Below are 8583 nucleotides of genomic sequence, written 5' to 3'. Positions count from 1 at the left end.
CTAAAGAAGAGCAAGGAATTTTAGGTGGGTAGAATATACTGGAAGTTAACCAGGAGCCTGGGGCTGCTGATAGTCTTGTCTTGCAAACAATACCGTGATCCTTTAACCCATATGGTGACAAGAGAATAAGACCTCATCCAGAAAACACCAAGGCCATATCGCTTTAATCTCTGATACCGTGTTAGGGCACTGATCCAATTTCACCTACTGAATCAACACGACCTCTCTCTCTTCTTATGGCACTGTACTTTCGGAGGTGTCTCAGTTACTGATGAGGCCTGGTCCTGCTGTGCTTATACGAACTGACAAGCTTACAACCAAAGGTCTGGAATCAATAAGTAGTTGATAAGGCCCATTTAAATCAGGAAGAAATATGGCTCGAAGGCAAATAAAGGCATTGCAGGGAAGTCATTATTGCTTCTATCATTCTTACCAAATGGATTTTTGATCTGCTTGCAGCCTGCCAACCGGGTCAGCAAAACTATCTTTTACAACTTTCGAAAGACATAAGAGGCACGTGGCATTCACATTCATAGTGTAGAGTACTTGGATGTTTTGGAGCCTGGGTGCACTTGCAAATCAGATGATTAGATATCCTAGTGAACACCTGGCATTTGAACCTGGTGCAACTACATGCCTGCAATTTTATATACTCGGATTGAAGAGGGGAAAAGGGAGGCAGTTTGCCATTAGTCTAACCAGGACTGTCTGTATCATGGTGAATCACAAACAATGTTTTCTATGTTATCTAATACTCTGTCAGAGTGGGGGCCTCATTCACAGAAGGAGATTATTTCAAAGGCCTGGCAGAAGACAGCAATTTTATGGCACTCTGCAAAATACCTGGAAGCATTCCTCAAGGAATGGGGACAAGGCTGCAAATTATCAAATGAAAGACTCCTGGATTAAAAGACAGTAGAGCCCAGGGAGAGCAGTGTGTTCACACAGTACTGGAGGTGTTAGTAATAAAATGTTCTCCCATGCATTATACAATATGACAGGTGTATCTGGATGATTCCTGTAAAAAAACATTGTTTTGAAACTAGAAAAAGGACAACCATGGAAAGACAGGGGGCTTTAAAAAGTGTTTTCTTCCATGTTTGTTTAAAAAAAAAAAGAGGAGGAAATACAGACTTATAGTTAAAAAAAAAAGATGACGTCAGTTGTATCAGTGTCCCAAAGTTGAAATATGCAATAATCACTGCAGTTGGCAGAGGAATGCGGTCCTGATCCTGCCATCTAATTAAATACATTTTAGGGCCCGAAGAGGCTATTATGTTCATCTGCAATGGTCTCCTGCACAACACAGGCCGTAACATTTCATTCAGGATTCCTGTTTTGAGACCATTGTGCCTGGCTGAGCTAGAGCATATCTTTCTGAAATACTAATTTAATGGACCACAGGAAACAGAGACTACCATGCTCTTCAGTAAATTGTTCAGATGGTTAAATAACCACATTAAACCTTAATAAAACTACTTGCAAGCAAAGCGGCTTGTTTCTCTTCTGCTCCATGTGTTTCGCCAGCAACTTAGAAAAGACTTTTTCTTTGACACTATGAATTGTACCTCGACATGCTCGACTCATAGGAATGAGTATATATAGGAGCACCGAAATTATGATGATATTCTCCGAGTTACTATTTCGTGCCCCCTCGCTCTGAGTTATGTCACCCATGCAACCACCCGTGAGGCAGGGGTCATGTTTTCTTTTATGCCGTGTGCAGCTTGGAGCATACTTGTTGGTGCTCAGCTAACAACAGGCGGTGATTTGGGAGCAATCTTCAGGTACCTTTAACAGGGGTCAAAGCATGTTTTGAATCTTTCCTGAAATCCTCTGCCCTAGGGAATTAAACTAATGGAAAACCATATGCAACGCATGCTGTAGGGAAGCTATGACAAGACGGGATGTTTCATGTCATTGTTCACAACTCCTTTTCCCTTGATACAGATGGTGGATGTATGGATCCTGCCGCCCTTGAAGTTTGTAGTACAACTCCTGTTGACTTTAACAAGGCCAGAAATTTACCCGGAGAAGTTTGCTCAGGTGAATATGGGACTAAGCTCCAAGCTGACCTAGCATTGCCCCCAAACATGGAAGACAGCTATTTTTCTGCTAGCAGCCCTGTTAAGAAAATGCTTGCTAGCTCTGGGTGGGCAGGTTTTTATTACATTAGTTTCATCAGCAGACATGGAAGACAGAGGATGAATGTTATCTTTATAGTGCCATGACTGACATTCAGCAAAGACTTCGTAGGACTAAAGGTGTTTTGAACCAATTAACATTCAGAACCTATTATAGAGATTATCATTGAAATTTCAAGCATGGAAAAACTAAGATGAGCATGCACTTCAGGCCTTGCAGAGTTCAACTATTCTGATCTATCAACATTCGTATCAGAGTCCTCACCATTTTGAGTATTTTTAGCCACGGTCAACAGTTGTCAAAGCCTAAATAAATTAAGTGCTCAGACGTCAAAAACTTTGCTCTATGAAAACATTATACATGTATTTAGATTTGAAAGTAATATCCCCGCAAGCATATTTTGTGATGTGCTAATATTTCTTGTCAAATTTAAGAATTTATAAAAGATTTGATAAATAAATAACGTAACAATTTATAAAACTGGTTCTTTGCAGAATTCATGTTGAGATACAGCTTCAGATCGAGATCACTCTGAACTTCAGGGGTGAGATCATTTCAGTACCAGCGAGATCTGATATTGGAAAACACTGGACATGGAAGATCCAGGACTGGCATGAATCAATAATTCAGCATTTAATACAAAGGTCATGTCTCATAAGGCCACTGGATTTCAGCATGTATGAATCGCACGTCTAATTCTCAAGCTTTAGCACATGTGAATTTAGGTATGAATCCATTTCTTTCTTAATCATCTAAACATTGTACAATATGCTTTTTATACATCCAGCAGAGGTCACAATTGTCCTGTGATTTCCTGTTACGTTTGGAAACACAATTTTTGGAATCAAAGCCAAGAGCTAAGACAATCATGTCCTCATTGCACCAAAAGATGTAAGAAGTCATTGCACCAGAAGATGTAAGAAGTCATTTTTTTTATCGAAATAATAGATTTGTCTTTTAAAAAAAGAAGAGGACATTTAATTAGTAACTGCCTTCCAGTTTTAGAAAACAGAAAAAAAAAGTTATTTCTATAAAGGGACAAAAATCCATCAAAGATTAAGTCTCCAAGCTAAGTTGATCAATATTAGAGAAAGTATATGACTATTGGTCATAAATTGTTTACAGAAACAGAGATTGATAAAAAAAATTCACACGTGAATGAGACAAGAGTGTAGCTTTTTTTTTTTTTTAAGTATAAAAACTACCAATTGCCTCCATCAGAGTAAATTTGTCTATTTATTGCTTAAACTCAATGGAGTGCATCACTTCCTTCTGGGGATCTCAGGATTCCTTGCACAGAAGTGTCACACCCTCGCTGTGCCTGGATAAAACTATGGTGGGACAGCAAAACCATTTTTTCCCTGTTGCCTTGGTCTCCACCCCTGCCCACTTTTACCTTTTTTTTTGTTTTTTGCTTTATCCATCCTTGTCTCTTGCCATATACTGAGGTTATGGGGACAGGGTTTCTCTTTAGGCTATGTTTTTACCGTGCCTGGGAAAATGGGGCTGTGACCTCTAGACACAGGAAGCAGCAGTGCCTATTTCTCTGTTTCTCTTCAAGCACAAACCTCTTAGGTTCTCCTAGGCCTCAATACATGGCATTTTTATCTGTTTCCTGCTTGCAGTGAAAGCACCCAAAGTGTCATGGAGAACCCCTCCAGACTGGAGAAATGATATATCTATAGGACATAGTATTTTTCTGGGAGAGGCACTGTCAGCCAAGTGCTGATTGACAGAATCTTGTTCTGGTAAAGGAAAAAGATGAGGCTATAGGGGAGAGAGAAAGACAAAGGGGAAAAAAGTAGGTGGGGAAAAGAGTAGGAAGTGATTTACCAGACTGAAATGATGAGAAAGGCCAAAAGCAAAGGAAATTAAATAAGAGCTAAATAAAATGCTGTAAGAAGAAATATGGAGTGGGGAGGTGGAAGAGGAGAACGAGGAAAAGAGAATCACGGACGACAACAAAAAGTTTAACGGACGAGTGGAACAGGGTTAAAATGAGACCGATATAAACCATTGGCAAAGCTCTCATTTTATATAAGGCCTTAGTCTGCCTGTCTGTGTGTCTGTCTGTCCATCCGTAACGCTCTTGGAGCACTCTGATTGGTTGTCTCGGCAGCCAGTCACAATGCTTACTGAAACAACCAATCAGAGTGCTCTGCGGGGGATGGAGTGGGACGGCAGAGCGCCACCATGACTGTGGGGGTGGAGGGGACAGAGCAGGGGTGCAAGGCCATTGCCACAGGCCTCACCACCTCCCCGCTCTGCCCCAGCCCTGCTCCGTGGAGGCAATAGCATGGGGCAGTAGATGGCAGCACTCGTCTCTGCCTGCCCTCCCCGTTATTCTTGACAGGCAAGTCGCTAGTTATTCTAGAGAAAGAAACAGAGGAGGGGTTGAAAACTACATCTCTCCTTTCTGCTCACCCATACCTACACCTTTTTTTTGGTCTTCAGTGACATTCCCTTTAACACCATGACTTTTCCATTAATAATTCAGTTTCCTCCCCTCCTGCTTTCCTCCATTTGGTCATTATTTATTGCCTGCCTGGCTTATCCTTAGTCCCTGTCCGTCACTTCTGACTTCTGTCTCTCTCTCTTCATCTTGTCACAATCATCTTTGTCAACCAAGGCATAAGCTTATGTCCTGTTTAACCTCCTAGTCTCTTCTCTCCTTATACCCATCCCACTGCTGAAATGTCATGTTCTCAGCTTAGTAATGGCCTGAGATCTCATGGTAGCCAGAGGAAATGCTACACATTGAAGGCATAATCCAAGGAAATGGATGCTGATGTCAAGACTTGGGAGGAGCTGGCTGCTGGCAGACTCCAATAGCAGCACAAACTCAACCAAGCGACTGACCATTTTGATGTAAAGCATCTCACCCTCAAAGCAGAGAAGAGAAAGTAGAAGAAAGAAAAGGAGAGAAATCTTGCCCTACAGCCTCCCCTCCCCTGTGGAAAGACCTGCAACTACCGTGGCTGGGTCTGTGCCTCAAGGGTTGGACTCTTCAGCCTCCTCAAGTAGAGATCATCCTCAAAGTGAGTGATTGCCAACAACAATGACATTTCATGGACGGGTTGACTGACCCACTCAAGAAAGTAACCAGCATCTGTGTCAGCAGTAGGTGCTGTTCTCACTCTGATTTTTCCATGTCTGCGTCCCTCCTGTATGACTGCTCCCTTTGTTCTTACCATTTTCCCCACTTGATCCCTTCTACTTGCTAATCCCCATTGCCTCACTTTCTTCCAATCTAGCCATGCTCATGGCTTTCGGGCCTATCTTCTTGTTCTTTTCTCACAGTTCTCTTGACTGTCATCAATCCCCTAAAATAAAGGGCATCATAAAGTCTTTTACATATCCCAGCAAAGGATGAAAAAAGGCAGAGCCCATTCTTCTGCTCTCAAGGCATGGGGCACCTTTACTAACCCAGATACCCCGGGAGCAACGGTGACGGTATATGCACTCTCTCAGTTCATGACTAACTCTCGTTAAAGTCAGTGCTTCAAGGGAGATTTATCTCCATGGTCTTTCAGGCCAATTAGAGACTTAAAAATGAATGAAATTAAGTTGAGTATCCAGGTAAAGAACTGTATACTGCCCAAAGTAATTTCTGCCTGTGTGTTACAGGGCAGACTTCACTTCTAATCTTGGCCAGGAACAAGGTATTTTTACATTTGCAAGCATCAGGAATAATTATGCTTATACATGCCATTGCATTGTTAGAATACCTGCCAAGATCTTTTTGATATTACAGTACGTGGGGGAAAAATAAAGTTGAGCTACATTTTATTATGCCCTTATTTATTAAAAATCTGTCACGCACATCCACCCTCCTAGATTGCTGACTTGAAAGGTAAGAACAAAGACTGTTTATTTCAGGTACAGTACTCTGCAGACTAACTCCGTTGCTGCACTTAACAAATGACTTACATCCATAGCAAGGACAGGGGTGGGGGGAAAAAAAGCCCATCCAGAACTCAGAGAATGTGAGATTTATTTTATCATTTTAAAGTTTTTGGAAACAAATATACAAAGGGATTTAGTTTCCTGTATTTATTCAGGTCTCTCTCAAGGACTATCAGTTATTGTAAACTACATAAAACTGTTTGTTTTTTCCATTTCCTTTATGGATTGCTATCTGAAGTGCAGTACAGAGACAGGTTTTTATTAATTCATTGGAAAAAGAGATAAGCCCAAATCAGACTAGGCACTGCTAGGCCAATAAAGCACCCATAAAAATTTGGTTCAGAGGTAGGTTTAGAAAGATACCAGAGTCTTCATCCCATAAATAACTCCCTGGAATTATGTATTAGTTGCATTGTGGGATCACTTAATCTATGACCATGTCTATACTACGAAATACCTGCTTTGAAATCAGGCCCACCCATTTGTGCCCATGTGTCTTAGATGTGCCCACTACAGTGACCATTCAGTACATGACATGCAGAGAAAGGGAGGTGAGCAGGCAAAACACGGTTTTCATGCAGACCCTTCCTAACATTGTCCCATATGGTGTAGGGATGCACTAAGTATTTATTTTTTTTTGTTACAGGCACCTCTGGGTTCAAGTGCTTTTAATAAAAACAATAAAAGGTCAGATAATATTGTAAGGTCCACTCCCTCGGTTAGCCTTTCTTCTGAAAAGTGCAATAAAAGGGGTAAGCTTTGCATCCTCGAGAGCAACAGATATAGGTTGTGTGGACCTAACACAGAAAATGAATGCTTCAGTCCTAGGTTTCCCACTGAAACTATCCTGCTTCCCAAGGCTCCAATTTGGGGGCTGTCAAAGGCAGCATTTCACTTGATTAAAAACTTGTACTAGTACAATCCTGGGAATCACTCAGGGAGCAAGAACCCTAATGCCAACTTATTTTGCCAACTTCATTGCATCTCATTTATGCCCTGACATCTGCGCAGAGTGGATGCTAAGCATTGCTATGTCGGAGTGGCAGCTCCATCAAAACACTCACCCGCATTACACAGGAGGAAACCCAGCCTTTCAAAGTCAGCACCTAAATCACAGCTGGCTCTGAATAGTAAAGCCATGCAGACTGTGGTAAAATGTGCTCAGTATCACCCATAATTGAACAAATCGCATAGCTTCCTGTATATAGTCTTCAAATCATTCCTGGGGATATCATTTAGGTCAAGGCAAGATCCAAATACAGATCTCAAGCACTGGGCAGATGAATAAAGAAACTTCCCTGCAGTGCACAACTGCCATTTGGGAAAGTGTAGACAACACCCCCGCTTCTAGACACCAAACCATGTCCCCGGCCTGCTATTTTCAGAGACTAGCATCTCCTCCAATTTCATTTGCTTAAATATATCTGTCTTAGCACAATACGGGGATAGCACCAACATCTCATTAACCAGGTGACTGGAAGTAAGGCTATGCCATGTGCCTACTGTAAAGGAGCCCTGCACAAACCTATCCATCTCCCCTGGAAGTGCGGTGGGGTGCTCTTTGAACACATGGTGGGGCCTGCTTGCCTGCAAGCAAACCTATTAGCATTTGGTTGTGGTCAGCTCCCCGCCACCCAGGCTTTCAAGGCTCATCACAAACTGAACACTGCGGAGTTCACATAGTGCTGCTGGGCTGTCTCTCATTTGCATTTAGTACCATTACCTCGAAGGACAGGAAAAGAAAGCAGCGAAAATGTGAAGCCAGATAGCTAGACTTTTCTTGAAATCCCTTGGATTTTCTAATCCGCCCACAGTACTGTAGAGCAGCTAGCAGGTACTATAGCATAATTAGAAACTGGCCCTATTGCACAGATGCATCTGACAGGGGCCTGTCAACTAGCCAGCAACAGCCTCATGTCATTAGCATCACTGCAGCGCTCCCCCATACCACACCATTTAGGCTATGGCAATGTCATGGTCACTGTTAACACATTGTAGCTGTCAAGGCTGTAGATACCCAGGTCTGTTTTGCAATCTTCCACGGGTTTTGTGCCCACCGGTGCCCAATGAGAGGTGAAGCAGAATCATTTCCAACTTTAGTCACCCCATTAGACCTCAAACACTTAAATGCAGATTCATTTTGATTATGCTATAGAGAAAAACACTCTACCTTGATTCTTTGAAAAAAATGGAGAAACTGGTATCAACAGAGGAGATGCCAGGGGGTCCGTAGGGTCTGCAGACAGCCTAGACCTATGAACCATCGGTCGATGCAGGGGCTGCTTCACCCGAGTGTGAAGATGCGCTCTTTCTAGTGAGACAGACACGCTGGTGAATGTCTGCATGGCAAAGTGTAAAGGCCCTGAGCAGGCAGTCCAGCCTGGGCTAACTGCCTAGTGGGCCACACCTGTGTGGGGGCTGTGACTGGCAGCACTAACGCAGCTAATGACTCCAGCTGGCCGCTGTCTGGGCCTCCTGACTGGCTTCTGGGAGAGGCGCTTTTAGCTCCAGCGGTGACAAATTGCAGGCCAG

This window comes from Crocodylus porosus, unplaced genomic scaffold (genome assembly GCF_001723895.1).
Source record: "Crocodylus porosus isolate Cpor-Errol unplaced genomic scaffold, CroPor_comp1, whole genome shotgun sequence".
NCBI classification, from domain to species: domain Eukaryota; kingdom Metazoa; phylum Chordata; order Crocodylia; family Crocodylidae; genus Crocodylus; species Crocodylus porosus.
This window is presented reverse-complemented; position numbering follows the sequence as displayed.